Source organism: Arachis ipaensis, chromosome B08 (genome assembly GCF_000816755.2).
Source record: "Arachis ipaensis cultivar K30076 chromosome B08, Araip1.1, whole genome shotgun sequence".
NCBI lineage: Eukaryota > Viridiplantae > Streptophyta > Magnoliopsida > Fabales > Fabaceae > Arachis > Arachis ipaensis.
In genome coordinates this window covers 32,985,392-33,002,054 of record NC_029792.2, presented here as the reverse complement: position 1 = coordinate 33,002,054, position 16,663 = coordinate 32,985,392, and positions in this window count along the sequence as shown.

Here is a 16,663-nt window from a genome sequence, read left to right as displayed (position 1 = left end):
ATTTTTAGGGTTTATCTTGTATGGATTTTGAAGGTTTTATTAATGTTCTTTCACACTTATTCATAAAAAATGTATCGTTTTGTGTTTCCTTCCCGATTTTGCTTCATGGATGAAAACATGCCCCTTTTACACTAAATGTGTTATATTTGAATCCTCTTCTATTACCATTCGATGTCGTGATCTGTTTGTTAAGTGATTTCAGAGTTTATAGGGCAAGGATGGCCTAGAAGAGAGGAAGGAAGCATGCATAAATGGAAGGAGCATGGAAATTGGAGCTTTGGAGCTTAAGCAGCGACACGTACGCGTGCCTTACGCGTACGTGTGGATGCGCGCTACTGGGATCGGCACTAAGAAGCCAAAGCTAGAAGCCGGCACATTTGCATGGCTGAGCCAGAACCTCATGGACGCGCACGCGTGCTTTACACATGCGCGTGGATCGTAAAACCCCAGGGACGCGTACGCGTGCTGTACACGTACGCATCGGTGCCGGCACGTGATTTTTAAGTGAAATCATGTTGGGCAAATTCACAGAGGCTATGGGGCCCAATCTGAACCAACTATGGTGCCAAAACACTTAAGAGGACCAAGGGACGAAGGGATTTTCATTGATTCATACATTTAGATATTTTTCTAGTTAGTTTTGGAAGTTACATTTTGTAGAAAGAGAAACTCTAGCTTCTCTCTAGGGTTTTGCTTCTCAATTTGGAATTCTCTTGGATCCATTGGTGAGATCTTTTGTCAATTCAATTCTACATTGCTTCAAGTTGTAGATCTAATTCTCTTACTCTCAATCTAGTTCTTGTTACTCAAGTTACTTGTGGATCTTAGATTTGAAATTTTGTTACTTTGATTTTCATTAATGCTTGAGGAACTTTATGTTCATTGTTGCCAATTGTTTGATTGTTGTTAATCTCTTGTAGTGGATATCTTTGATTTCAAGTTTATTCTCAATTTTACAATGTCTTTCATCCTTGCTCTCCAAGTGTTTGAGAAAATGCCAACTTTAACTATGGAGTAGACTTTTTATTCTTGGCTTGGGGGTTGAGATATTGGAAACACTTGAATTATCAATGTCCTTTGTTGATTATAAATTAGAAATTTCTAATTGGTTTGCATGTCACTAAAGCTAGACTTCCCTAGGGTTAGACTAGGACTTGTGAATTCAAATTGATTACTTTTACTTGACTTTTCTTCATACTAGAGGTTAACTAAGTAAAGAAATAACTAATTGTGGTCACAATTGATGGAGATTATGATGATAGGAAGTTCGATTCTCACTTCTAGTCAAGGCTTTTATATTGCTTAATTGTCATTCATACTATTAGCTTGTTCCTTTCTTGCATTAAACTCCAAAACACCAATACAACTTCTAACCAATGATGTGCATCTTGGAGCACTCCTAGGGAGAACGACTTGGGACTAATACTCTTAGTTATTGAATTTAGACTATGGTGACACAATTTCTTTGTTTGATGTGGAATTGCGTGTCGGTTTAGACTATACTCACGATTGGATTTATTGATCAATTCTACACCGGCATAAAATCACTCATCACTATACAACCACGCAGTGTCAATAATCTTCCCGGAATCAAAAGAACAGTAACCAAACTCAAAACTCTTACCGACGGTGGAACTCGGCCGCGGTAGTGGCGTTTCCCAGCGCCAAAGATGCGGTGGCGCGGCTGATTTCTCCTCTGGGAATGGCTGTAACAGAATCAGCTTCTTCTCCCTTCATTCACAATCCCAACGGCAGCTACAGTGGTGGTTCTGGGCAGCTCTAGTGGCAGTGGGCTCTGGCAACTCGCATAATCCAGAGGCAGAGGCAGAACAGAGGAAAAATGAGCACTGACATGGATGAATTACTTCAGAACCAGAACAATATCCTCAGCAAGCTCTAACGACCTTTCCAGTGATAGCTACGGTGGCGCGGTGGCTCAACGATGGCGCTATAGCCCTTGTCGAGTTCTATCTTGCCATCTGAAAGAACGCTTCTCTTACAGACTTCAAACAGCAGATCCGGCAAGACACAACTCCACCGACGGCACCAGGAAGCACGATGATGATGACTTGGTGAGACGCGGCAGCGGCGGAGCATGATGACGGCGGCGACGACTTCGTGGTAGCGTTGCCCTTCACACACGCTCTCTCTCTCTCCTCTGTTCGAGGTTCACGGTGGTGGCAAAAGCTTCGTCAACGACGACGCAACAGTGGTGAGGGAACAGCGGTCTCTGACAACGAGCTCGGCGGTAACCAGGCACAACAGAGCCGGTGGCGTCCTCCTCATTGGTGACGGTGACAGACCTTTGTAGCGGCCACAGCAGGACGCGGACGAACGACAGCAACGTGGGCTCGGCTCCATGGACGAGACGGCGAGGACGTGCCGAGGTAGCCCACGAGGATGATGACGGCGGTGGCTCCATGGAACGGTGGTGACGGCGCAGGCAAGATGCGGCGGTGGTGGCGAACTGGACGACGTAGAGTGCGGTTCCTTCCCCTCCGATTCCGTGCTCTCTCTTCTTCCTCTCCATCTCTGCGTTTCTTTCTCTATTTTGTGTGTGTTGTGTGTGTTTGTTACGTTGAAGGAGGAGGGTGAGGCTGTATCTGTTAGGGTTAGGAATTGGAGAAATTAGGATTTAGGTAAAATTAGGTTTAAGGGTAGTTTTGTAATTTCAAATAAAAATAGGGATAATATAGTAATTAGAAATAAATTTTAATCCAATAATAATGTATAAAAATACTATTTGTTCATCAATTTTACAAATTATTTTCAATAAAATGTTCAAATCCAAGAATTAGAGATAATATAATTAATTTTTTTATTTTTCAAAACATCAGTATTAATATTTTAAAATATTAATTATTTAGTTCAAATCATATAAAATTCTTATTATTTCATAACTACTATCATTATAATTTAAATAGAGAAAATAACTCAATAATTATGAAATTAAGTAAAATCTTCATTTTAATTATCAAAACTTGATTTAATTATTCTTAATGAAATAATTTCTGAAAATAATATCTCTCATAAATAAATAAATTTGAAATCAATTCATAATAAGATTTTTCAAAAGTTCTGGGTCTTACGTTGCTGAAGCTTGGGGTATTTGGGACCAAGTGGGTGAAGAAGTTATTTTATAAGATCCATATTGCAGTTGTGTCAACTGGTGTGAAGTATGATACGCTTGTGATAGGATTGATAAAGATCTGTAGGCTTTGTTTTATTGTCGGAGAAATTTTTCGGAGGTCAAAACACACGAGTTGTATGCGAAGTTGGAGGATGGTGTCGACAGTTATGGGGCATCAACTCCAAATTCCTAGTCGACTGCCTTGGGGGATGCTTCTAGTTTGATACCTGTAGTTACACCGACTTGTCTGTTTGTTGCATCTCTATCCTTTGCGGTTGATTTGAACCGTATGGATGAAGATGGTTCTGGGGCATTGGAGAGCTGTTCATTCCGACAGCTGGCAGTTGAGATGGCTAGTTCTCCTGTCATAATTCTTGATTGTGTAGGTGATGCTGAACCTAATCAAGTTGGGAATGCAATACGAGAGGATGATTCGGACGAAGAACCTATCGATATAGTTGGGAACAGTGATGAGGATACAAGGAGTAATCCATGTACATAGTAGGGCCCATCCAGTTCTGGCACACAGCAATATCCTCCGCATTTTTCAACCCTAAACTTGGAGACTATAGGGCAACAGTCTGATGTAGATGCTGCCTTTGGGGGTCAAGGATTGCATCATGGAACCACTCCTACAGAATTTCAGATTGGGCAATCATTTCAAAGTAAAGAAAAAGTTATGCTGAGTGTGAAAGATTAAAACATCCATCGTAGAGTTGAGTATAGGGTGTTAGAGTCAGATCATCTTAAGTACCATGGAAAATACAAGAAATTCGACAAAGGTTGCACTTGGTTGATTCGCATCTCACTTTATGCACAAAAGGGTTTCTGAGAGGTTAGAAGGTATAATGGACTGCACACTTGCCTCACTACATCAATTTCAAGCGATCACCAACAACTTGATTACCACATCATTTGTGCGAAGATCTTTCTGTTGGTTAGAGCGGATGCTGCAGTTACGATAAAGGTGTTGCAAGAAGCAACAGAAGCAACTTATGGATTCAGGAATACTTACAAGAAGATTTGGCTGGCAAAACAGAAGGCAATAGCACAGACCTATGGATATTGGGAAGAGTCCTACGGCGAGTTGTCACGTTGGATGCTTGGAGTCCAGTCCACCATGGCTGGCACAATTGCTATGTTGAAGACTTCTCCAGTTAGATTTGGGGATCGGGTTGATGAATCTACAGTATACTTTCATCATCTTTTTTGGACATTTCCTCCTTGCATTGAAGCCTTTCGACATTGCAAGCCACCAGTGAGCATCCAAGGTACTCACTTGTATGGTACTCACTTTCAACATTGCGAGTCTCATTCGCATCCCCTGAGAGCACCCTAAACTTCTCATGGAACCATGTGAAGTAGATCGTCATTTGCTTGACCTTATTCAGTGGTGACAACTCACCGAATAACTCCTAAAACCACTCCCATGCTGGTCTCCCGTCCTCCATGAACTGTTTGAAGTCAGTGAGGCACCCACTAATGACCTCCATCAATGAACAACCCCAACCAATACACCACGTCTTGAAGTGTGATAATGCACTTTTCAAACAACATGTGGAAGGTGTATGTCTCAAGACGTCACCTCTTAATGAATGTGCCCACCAGAGGCTCATTCACCCAAAATCAATGACTATTCAGTCTAGCCAGGTGATACAAACCTAGTCAGCTGCATCATACAAAAAAAATTAAATTAGTACTAATCAAATTTTAGTAAAAGAAAAAAAGACTAACACCTAAATTATTTAAAATCAGATCTTTCACAGATAAAAGACTAACATATAAATTAATAAAAAAATTGATAATAATTAAATTTTAATAGAAAATAGACTAACACCTAAATTATTTGTGAACTAAATAATTCACAGATAAAATACTAACACATAACTTAACAAAAAAATTAAATTAGTACTAATCAATTTTAACAGAAAAAAAATTCACAGACAAAAGACTAACACATAAATTAACAAAAAAAAAGTTAAATTAGTACTAAAAAAATTTTAATAGAAAAAAGACTAACACCTAAATTATCTATAAATTAAATAATTCACAGATAAAAGACTAACACATAAATTACCAAACAAATTAAATTGGTACTAATCAAATTTTAACAGATAAATGACTAACATCTTCAAATTATTTATAAAAATACTCTAATCACACATAAGAGTGACAAAAGATATGAACAAAACAATATAAAAACAATTGATATATAGAGAGAACAACATATAAATAACTAACCTCTTCATTTATATTTCCGGCCATGTGATCAACGTCGTTCAATCGATACAAACGATTTTGTTCTTCTATGACCCCATCTAGCTAGAGTATCGCTGTCGCGTGATTCTCTCGCAAATCCTCTCAAGATTCTCTCACAAATCCTCTCAATACCAAACTAAACTCAAACACTAAATGAATGCAATCTGTCACTGGCTATCGCGGTTTTATAATGCCACTACACATAAATCGCACTAGAGGTCTCGCGGATTATGCAGAGTTCTTCTCCCTCCTAAATCGCTATAGGAGTATTGCAATTTATGGCCATTTCTTTTCCTGCATAAATCGCTACAGTTGTACCACGGTTTATGCTAATTTGGTGTTCTTCAAATACTGTTACAGGGTGTCGCGGTTTATGCTTAAATGATTTTTTCATAAATTGTTATAGGGGTTCCGCGATTTATGCTCAAATGCTAAAACGTTTTAGGCAGTAGCAGTTTATATATATTAGAATTAGGACACGAATGTAACCAATTTTAGATTGTTGTATTTGTGTAAATATGATTCTCAATTATTTTATTTGTGTCATTTGTTCCAAAAAAAACATTTTTTTCGCACTGGCTTTAGAAACTTACTAGTATATTTACCCGTAATAATATTACGGAAATATAAATTTTTTAAAACTACAGTCCACTTTGTCCTGACAGTATAGATTATGTATAGCACAAAAGATTTATAAAATCAAACTACTTTTACAAAAAAAAAGTCGTAGGTTAACAAAAATTTTCGACTAAGAAGACCAAGGTCTTTGTAGATAAAAAATCAAATAATAAGATTTATAGTTATTATTTTTATATGAAAAGTCTAATTTTTAATTAATAATTAATAATTAATTTTAACATTCGCTTAATTTTAACATTCATTATCTAAAATTTGAAATAATTTAACGTTTATAGTTTTACATTTAATTAGGTGTTTGATGAGCGCACAATTTATACGCTTTTTGGCATTGTTTTTAGTATGTTTTTAGTAGAATCTAGTTACTTTTAGGGATGTTTTCATTAGTTTATATGTTAAATTCACATTTCTGGACTTTACTATGAGTTTGGGTATTTTTTTGTGATTTCAGGTATTTTCTGGCTGAAATTGAGGGACTTGAGCAAAAATCAGATTCAGAGGTTGAAGAAGGACTGCTGATGCTGTTGGATTCTGACCTCCCTGCACTCAAAGTGGATTTTCTGGAGCTACAGAACTCAAAATGGTGCGCTTCCAATTGTGTTGGAAAGTAGACATCCAGGGCTTTCAGAAATATATAATAGTCCATACTTTGGCCGAGTTTAGACGACACAAAATGGTGTTGAACGCCAGTTCTACGCTGCAGTCTGGAGTTAAACACCAGAAACATGTCACGAACCTGAGTTGAACGCCAGAAACACGTTACAAACTGGCGTTCAACTCCAAGAATGACCTCTACATGTGTAAACTTCAAGCTCAGCCCAAGCACACACCAAGTGGGCCCCGGAAGTGGATTTATGCATCAATTACTTACTTCTGTAAACCCTAGTAACTAGTTTAGTATAAATAGGACTTTTTACTATTGTATTGACATCTTTGATCAGTTTTATGCTATCTTAGACTTTCATGGGGGCTGGCCATTCGGCCATGCCTGGACCATTATCACTTATGTATTTTCAAACGGTAGAGTTTCTGCACTCCATAGATTAAGGTGTGGAGCTCTGTTGTTCCTCATGATTTAATGCTCATGAACGTGTGCCTGACAAACACTTCCGTTCTACGTGCAAACAAGCTAGAATGAATATCTCTTAGATATCTAATACAGGGGACCGAGTCCGAGTTATTAGTATCTTCGTGGTATAAGTTAGAACCCATGGATGGCCATTCTTGAGATCCGAAAAGTCTAAACCTTGTCTGTGGTATTCCGAGTAGGATCTGGGAAGGGATGGCTGTGATGAACTTCAAACTCGCGAGTGCTAGGCGTAGTGACAGACGCAAAAGGATAGTAAATCCTATTCCAGTATGATCGAGAACCTCCAGATGATTAGCCATGCCGTGACAGAGCATTTGGACCATTTTCACAGAGAGGATGGGATGTAGCCATTGACAACGGTGATGCCCTTACATAAAGCTTGCCATGGAAAGGAGTAAGACTGATTGGATGAAGACAGCGGGAAAGCAGAGATTCAGAGGAACGAAAGCATCTCTATACGCTTATCTGAAATTCTCACCAATGAATTACATAAGTATCTTTATCTTTATTTTCTATTTATATATTATTTATTTTCGAAAACTCCATAATACAATTTAATATCAGCCTGACTGAGATTTACAAGATGACCATAGCTTGCTTCATACCAACAATCTCCGTGGGATCGACCCTTACTCACGTAAGGTTTTATTACTTGGACGACCCAGTGCACTTGCTGGTTAGTTGTGCGAAGTTGTGAAGTCATGTTTGGACCATGGTAATGTGCACCAGTTGTTGGCGCCATTGCCAGGGAGAGAACAAACAACAAATTTTACAACCTCAGCGTAACAATTTCGCATACCAAGTTTTTGGCGCCGTTGCCGGAGATTGTTCGAGTTTGGACAACTGACGGTTCATCGTGTAGCTCAGATTGGATAATTTTCTTCTTATTTTGTTTTCAAAAAGTTTTCAAAAAAATTTTTTTTCAAAAATATTTTCTTCTTTTTCGTTTTTCCCAATTAATATTTTCAAAAAAAAAATTTCTTCAGAATTTTTAAGAATAAATTCTAGTGTTTCATGAGGATTTGTTGAATCCTGGCTGGCTGTAAAGCCATGTCTAAATTCTTTTGGACTGAGGCTTCAACTAATCACTTCAATGCATGTAATTCCATACTAAAGCTTGGCTGGCCATTGGCCGTGTCTAGTGTTTTGGACCGGAGCTTTCATTGAAAGCTTGGCTGGCTAGTGAGCCATGTCTAATTCCTGGACTGAAGCTTTAGACTAAGTGGACAAGATTTCTGGAATTCATATTAAAAATTTTGAAATCCTTATTTTTCTTTTCCAAATTAATTTTTGAAAAAAAATTCCAAAAAAAAATTTAGAAAATCATAAAATCAAAGGATCCCTATTACATTCTGAACCCCCTCTTCCATCTGTGTTCGAATTTTCTCTTCTCCCTTCTTTACATTACATTCTTTTCTTCTTCTACTCACACAGGGGAACCTCTATACCTGGGTAAAAAGGATCCCTATTATTATTATTTTTCTATTCCCTCTTTTTCATATGAGCAGGAGCGAGGACAAGAACATTCTTGTTGAAGCAGACCCTGAACCTGAAAGGACTCTGAAGAGGAAACTAAGAAAAGCTAAAATACAACAATCCAGAGATAACCTTATAGAAATTTTCGAACAGGAAGAGGAGATGGCAGCCGAAAATAATAATAATGCAAGGAGGATGCTTAGTGACTTTACTGCACCTAATTCCAATTTACATGGAAGAAGCATCTCCATCCCTACCATTGGAGCAAACAATTTTGAGCTGAAACCTCAATTAGTTTCTCTGATGCAACAAAACTGCAAATTTCATGGACTTTCATCTGAAGATCCTTTTCAGTTCTTAATTGAATTCTTGCAGATCTGTGATACTGTTAAGACTAATGGAGTAGATCCTGAAGTCTACAGGCTCATGCTTTTTCCATTTGCTGTAAGAGACAGAGCTAGAGTGTGGTTGGACTTTCAACCCAAAGATTGCCTAAACTCTTGGGATAAGCTGGTCACGGCTTTCTTAGCCAAGTTCTTTCCTCCTCAAAAGCTGAGTAAGCTTAGAGTGGATGTTCAAACCTTCAGACAGAAGGACGGTGAATCCCTCTATGAAGCTTGGGAGAGATACAAGCAACTGACCAAAAAGTGTCCTTCTGACATGCTTTCAGAATGGATCATCTTGGATATATTCTATGATGGTCTGTCTGAATTAGCTAAGATGTCATTGGATACTTCTGCAGGTGGATCCATTCACCTAAAGAAAACGCCTGCAGAAGCTCAAGAACTTATTGACATGGTTGCTAATAACCAGTTTATGTACACTTCTAAGAGGAATCCTGTGAGTAATGGGATGCCTCAGAAGAAGAGAGTTCTTGAAATTGATACTCTGAATACCATATTGGCTCAGAATAAAATATTAACTCAGCAAGTCAATATGATTTCTCAGAGTCTGAATAGAATGCAAGCTGCATCCAACAGTACTCAAGAGGAATCTTCTGAAGAAGAAGCTTATGATCCTGAGAACCTGCAATAGCAGAGGTAAATTACATGGGTGAACCATATGGAAACACCTATAATCCCTCATGGAGAAATCACCCAAATCTCTCATGGAAGGATCAACAAAAGCCTCAACAAGGCTTTAATAATGGTGGAAGAAACAGGTTTAGCAATAGCAAGCCTTTCCCATCATCCACTCAGCAACAGACAGAGAACTCTGAACAAAATACCTCTAATTTAGCAAATTTAGTCTCTGATCTATCTAAGGCCACTCTGAGTTTTATGAATGAAACAAGGTCCTCCATTAGAAATTTGGAGGCACAAGTGGGCCAGCTGAGTAAAAGAATCACTGAAACCCCTCCTAGTACTCTCCCAAGCAATACAGAAGAGAATCCAAAAGGAGAGTGCAAGGCCATTGAATTAATTACCATGGCCGAACCTGTAAGGGAGCTTGAAGACGTGAATCCCAGTGAGGAAGACCTCCTGGGACGTCCAGTGATCAATAAGGAGTTTCCCTCTGAGGAACCAAAGGAATCTGAGGCTCATCTAAAGACCATAGAGATTCTATTGAACCTCCTTATGCCCTTCATGAGCTCTGATAAGTATTCCTCTTCTGAAGAGAATGAGGATGTTACTGAAGAGCAAGTTGCCAAGTTCCTTGGTGCAATCATAAAGCTGAATACTAATTTATTTGGTAAAGAGACTTGGGAAGATGAACCTCCCCTGTTCACCAATGAACTAAATGCATTGGATCAACTGAGATTGCCTCAGAAGAAACAGGATCCTGGAAAGTTCCTAATACCTTGTACCATAGGCACCATGACCTTTGAAAAGGCTCTATGTGACCTTGGATCAGGAATAAACCTCATGCCACTCTCTGTAATGGAGAAACTTGGAATCTTTGAGGTGCAAGCTGCTAGAATCTCATTAGAGATGGCAGACAATTCAAGAAAAGAGGCTTATGGACAAGCAGAGGACGTGTTAGTAAAGGTTAAAGGCCTTTACATCCCTGCTGATTTCATAATCCTAGATACTGGGAAGGATGAGGATGAATCCATCATCCTTGGAAGACCCTTCCTAGCTACAGCAAGAGCTGTGATTGATGTTGACAGAGGTGAACTAGTCCTTCAATTGAATGAGGACTCCCTTGTGTTTAAAACTCAAGGACATCCTTCTGTAAACATGGAAAAGAGGCACAATAAGCTTCTCTCAAAACAGAGTCAACCAGAGCCCCCACAGTCAAACTCTAAGTTTGGTGTTGGGAGGCCACAACCAAACTCTAAGTTTGGTGTTGAACTCCCGTATCCAAACTCTAAGTTGGTGTTGGGGAGTCTCAACAATGCTCTGAACATCTGTGAGGCTCCATGAGAGCCTACTGTCAAGCTATTGACATTAAAGAAGCGCTTGTTGAGAGGCAACCCAATTTTTATTTATCTAATTTTATTTTTATTTCTATTGTTCTTTCATGTTTTATTAGGTTCATGATCATGTGGAGTCACAAAATAAATCAAAAAATTAAAAACAGAATAAAAAATAACAGAAGAAAAATCACACCCTGGAGGAAGGACTTACTGGCATTTAAACGCCAGTAAGGAGCATCTGGCTGGCGTTCAACGCCAGAACAGAGCATGGATCTGGCGCTGAACGCCAGAAACAAGCATAGAACTGGCGTTCAACACCAGAAACATGCTGCATCTGGGCGTTGAACGCCCAGAACAAGCATCAGTTCGGCGTTTAAATGCCAGAATTGCATGCAAAGGCATTTTACATGCCTAATTGGTGCAGGGATGTAAATCCTTGACACCTCAAGATCTGTGGACCTCACAGGATCATCTCAGGATCTGTGGACCCACAGGATCCCCACCTTCCCTCCTAATAATCCTAGATTCTTCCACATCTTCTTCTTCTTCTTCTATTCCTTTCTTCTTTTGCTCGAGGACGAGCAAATATTCTAAGTTTGGTGTGGAAAAAGCATAGCTTTTTTTGTTTTTTCATAAGCATTGATGGCACCTAAGGCCAGAGAAACTTCTAGAAAGAGGAAAGGGAAGACAAAAGCTTCCATCAAGGGTCTATAGCTCAGTGGTAGAACATTTGACTGCAAATCAAGAGATCCCTGAGATACCTCAGGGGATACATTTTCCCCCACACAATTATTGGGAGCAACTAAGGGTGGAATATCAAGAGCACTCCATCATCCTTCATGAAATTAGAGAAGATCAAAGAGCAATGAGGGAGGAGCAACAAAGACAAGGAAGAGACATAGAAGAGCTCAATGAAATCATTGGTTCCTCAAGAAGGAAGCGCCATCATCACTAAGGTGGACTCATTCCTTGTTCTTAAATTTTCTGTTTTTGTTTTCTTTATGTTAAGTGCTTATCCATGTTTGTGTCTTATTACATGATCATTAGTATTTAGTAACTTTGTCTTAAAGTTATGAATGTCCTATGAATCCATCACCTCTCTTAAATGAAAAATGTTTTAATTCAAAAGAACAAGAAGTACATGAGTTTCGAATTTATCCTTGAACTTAGTTTAATTATATTGATGTGGTGACAATGCTTATTGTTTTCTGAATGAATGCTTGAACAGTGCATATGTCTTTTGAAGTTGTTGTTTAAGAATGTTAAATATGTTGGCTCTTGAAAGAATGATGTCAAAGAGACATGTTATTTGATAATCTGAAAAATCATAAAAATGATTCTTGAAGCAAGAAAAAGCAGTGAATACAAATGCTTGCAGAAAAAAAAAGCAAAATAGAAAAAAAATTAGCGAAAAAAATAGAAAAAAAAAGAGAAAAAGCAAGCAGAAAAAGCCAAAAGCTCTTAAAACCAAAAGGCAAGAGCAAAAAGTCAATAACCCTTAAAACCAAAAGGCAAGGGTAAATAAAAAGAATCCCAAGGCTTTGAGCATCAGTGGATAGGAGGGCCTAAAGGAATAAAATCCTGGCCTAAGCGGCTAAACCAAGTTGTCCCTAACCATGTGCTTGTGGCGTGAAGGTGTCAAGTGAAAACTTGAGACTGAGCGGTTAAAGTCAAGGTCCAAAGCAAAAGAAGAGTGTGCTTAAGAACCCTGGACACCTCTAATTGGGGACTTTAGCAAAGCTGAGTCACAATCTGAAAAGGTTCACCCAACTATGTGTCTGTGGCATTTATGTATCCGGTGGTAATACTGGAAAACAAAGGGGTTAGGGCCACGGCCAAGACTCATAAAGTAGCTGTGTTCAAGAATCAACATACTGAACTAGGAGAATCAATAACACTATCTGAAGTTCCTATAGATGCCAATCATTCTGAACCTCAATGGATAAAGTGAGATGCCAAAACTATTCAAGAGGAAAAAAGCTACAAGTCCCGCTCATCTGATTGGAGCTATGTTTCATTGATAGTTTGGAATTTATAGTATATTCTCTTCTTTTTATCCTATTTGATTTTCAGTTGCTTGGGGACAAGCAACAATTTAAGTTTGGTGTTGTGATGAGCAGACAATTTATACGCTTTTTGGCATTATTTTTAGTATGTTTTTAGTAGAATCTAGTTACTTTTGGGGATGTTTTCATTAGTTTATATGTTAAATTCACATTTTTGGACTTTACTATGAGTTTGTATGTTTTTTTGTGATTTCAGGTATTTTCTGGCTGAAATTGAGGGACTTGAGCAAAAATCAGATTCAGAGGTTAAAGAAGGACTGCTGATGCTGTTGGATTCTGACCTCCCTGCACTCAAAGTGGATTTTCTGGAGCTACAGAACTCAAAATGGCGCGCTTCCAATTACGTTGGAAATTAGACATCCAGGGCTTTCTAGCAATATATAATAGTCCATACTTTGGCCGAGTTTAGATGACGCAAAAGGGCGTTGAACGCCAGTTCTATGCTGCAGTCTGGAGTTAAACGTCAGAAACACGTCACGAACCAGAGTTGAACGCCAGAAACACGTTACAAACTGGCGTTCAACTCCAAGAATGACCTCTACACGTGTAAACTTCAAGCTCAGCCCAAGCACACACCAAGTGGGCCCCGGAAGTGGATTTATGCATCAATTACTTACTTCTGTAAACCCTAGTAAATAGTTTAGTATAAATAGGACTTTTTACTATTGTATTGACATCTTTGATCAGTTTTATGCTATCTTAGACTTTCATGGGGGCTGGCCATTCGGCCATGCCTGGACCATTATCACTTATGTATTTTCAAACGGTAGAGTTTCTGCACTCCATAGATTAAGGTGTGGAGCTCTGTTGTTCCTCATGATTTAATGCAAAGTACTACTGTTTTTCTATTCAATTCAACTTATTCCGCTTCTAAGATATCCATTAGTTCCCAAGAACATGATGAATGTGATGATTATGTGACGCTCATCATCATTCTCACTCATGAACGTGCGCCTGACAAATGCTTCCGTTCTACGTGCAAACAAGCTAGAATGAATATCTCTTAGATATCTAATACAGGGGACCGAGTCCGAGTTATTAGTATCTTCGTGGTATAAGTTAGAACCCATGGATGGCCTTTCCTGAGATCCGAAAAGTCTAAACCTTGTCTGTGGTATTCCGAGTAGGATCTGGGAAGGGATGGCTATGACGAACTTCAAACTCGCGAGTGCTGGGCGTAGTGACAGACGCAAAAGGATAGTAAATCCTATTCCAATATGATTGAGAACCTCCAGATGATTAGCCATGCCGTGACAGAGCATTTGGACCATTTTCACAGAGAGGATGGGATGTAGCCATTGACAACGGTGATGCCCTTACATAAAGCTTGCCATAGAAAGGAGTAAGACTGATTGGATGAAGACAGCGGAAAAGCAGAGATTCAGAGGAACGAAAGCATCTCTATACGCTTATCTGAAATTCTCACCAATGATTACATAAGTATCTTTATCTTTATTTTCTATTTATATATTATTTATTTTCGAAAACTCCATAATACAATTTAATATCCGCCTGACTGAGATTTACAAGATGACCATAGCTTGCTTCATACCAACAATCTCTGTGGGATCGACCCTTACTCACGTAAGGTTTTATTATTTGGACGACCCAGTGCACTTGCTGGTTAGTTGTGCGAAGTTGTGAAGTTATGTTTGGACCATGGTACTGTGCACCAGTTGTTGGCACCATTGCCAGGGAGAGAACAAACAACAATTTCGCATACCAGTGTTAATTCTGTTATACAAATAGAAATAATTAATTTTTATATTTGCTATTTAAAAATAATATTTTTTCTCTCTATGTATACAAAAATATAATTAGATATTAGCATAAAAAAATTATATTTATAGTTATAAAATTAACTCAAAATTAAATTTTTTTTAAACAATTGAATCTTGATTCTAACTTTTAATTATAACATTAGTATTCTCTCCAAATTATATATAATAAATATTTGAAAGAAGAGAAATAAAAATATAGATTAAAAAAATAAGTGGTAAAAATTTAAAACTAACTAAAAAAATAAAAAAAATATGGATATAATAATAATAATAATATTTTTTATTTAAATTATATTATTTTGTTAATTTTGTTTTCTGTAGAACATAAAAGTAGAAAAAATAGAGAATGGGAGAAAAGAGAGAGAAAGATAAAGATGAAGAATGAGAGTGAGAGTTTGTTAATTTTGGAAAAAAAATTATTTTAATTATAATAGAGTAAAAATGGTAGAAAGAAATAGAAAAATGGAGAGAGGTAGATGAGAGAATTTAGGAAGGGAGTTTATTAATTTTGGAAGAAATTATTTTTTCTCAATTTTAATAAGAGAGTGTCATGTGATACGCATTTAGTTATTAAGTTATATAGTAATATATTATACATAATATAGGTATATTTCAATTTCAATTTCAATATTTTAATTTAAATACAATTATGGAATGTCATGTTACACATTTTGATTATCAAATTTGTAATTAGTCATTGATAATGATATATAAAAGAGATAGAGTGGTTGAAAGAATAATAGAGATAGAGAAAGAAAGAGAAAAGAGGGAAAAATTCTTTAATTTTGGAAAGAAATATTTGATTTTAATTGCAATGAGGGAATGACATGTGACATATTTTGATTGTAAAATTAGAAAGAATGAGGGGAGAATTCATTAATTTTGGAGAAAAAAGTTTGATTTCAATTACAATAAAAAAGTGACATGTGACACATTTTGATAATAAAATTAGTAAAAATATATAATAGAAATATATAATAGATTTTTTAGAGTTTAATTTAGCCACTTATTTTGTGTTATTTAAATAAAAAACCTAATTAAAAATTGAAAACTACTAAAATACGTGAAAAAAAATAAAATAAAAGTAGAAACTAACCTTACCTGTTATATATTAAATTTGAGTGTGTAATCTAAGTGTTTAAATAGCATATTCTTTCCTAAAAATATGTAGATTTTACTAAAATAGTCGAATGATGCAGATATATTAAAAAACATCATATATTGTCACTCATCAACCAAAGACCAACTGCCATTTTCCATATTCTTTTAGTTAGGTAGGGTTAGAAGCCAAAATGGAACCAGCAAAATTAAACTCAAGCTCGGGTTACGAAAATTGAGTTTGCCTCACGACTCGATTTATTAGCATAATTGAGTCTATTTTTTTAAGCTCAAGTTTGACTCATCAAAAATTCACGAGTTGGCTCAAATAATAGAAACATATTTTATAATTCTATATCAATAAATTAAAATTTATATTTTAAAAAAAATTTTAAAAATATTAATTTTATATATTTTCAAGTTTGACTCATTTAATTTATGAGCTTAATTTTAAGTTTAAATTCAACTTATTATTTCACAAATTTAATTTATCGAATTATTAATGAGTCGAGATTGAATCTCTTGAACTCAGCCCTACATCTAGGTATCAATCAGGTTGAAAATGTAGATTCAGTGCATTTTTTATTTATTGATTAGATATGTTGAATTTTCATGATACATTTGTAACGTTCATAATGATAGGAGCCTAAGGTGATTTGGGAATTGGGAATGGAGGTGAGTGCGGTAGGAATAATATAAGTTAAGCGAGATTTTTTTTTTAATTTTGTAATTATTATTAAAAATTAGAATTTTTTAAATGAAAGCACC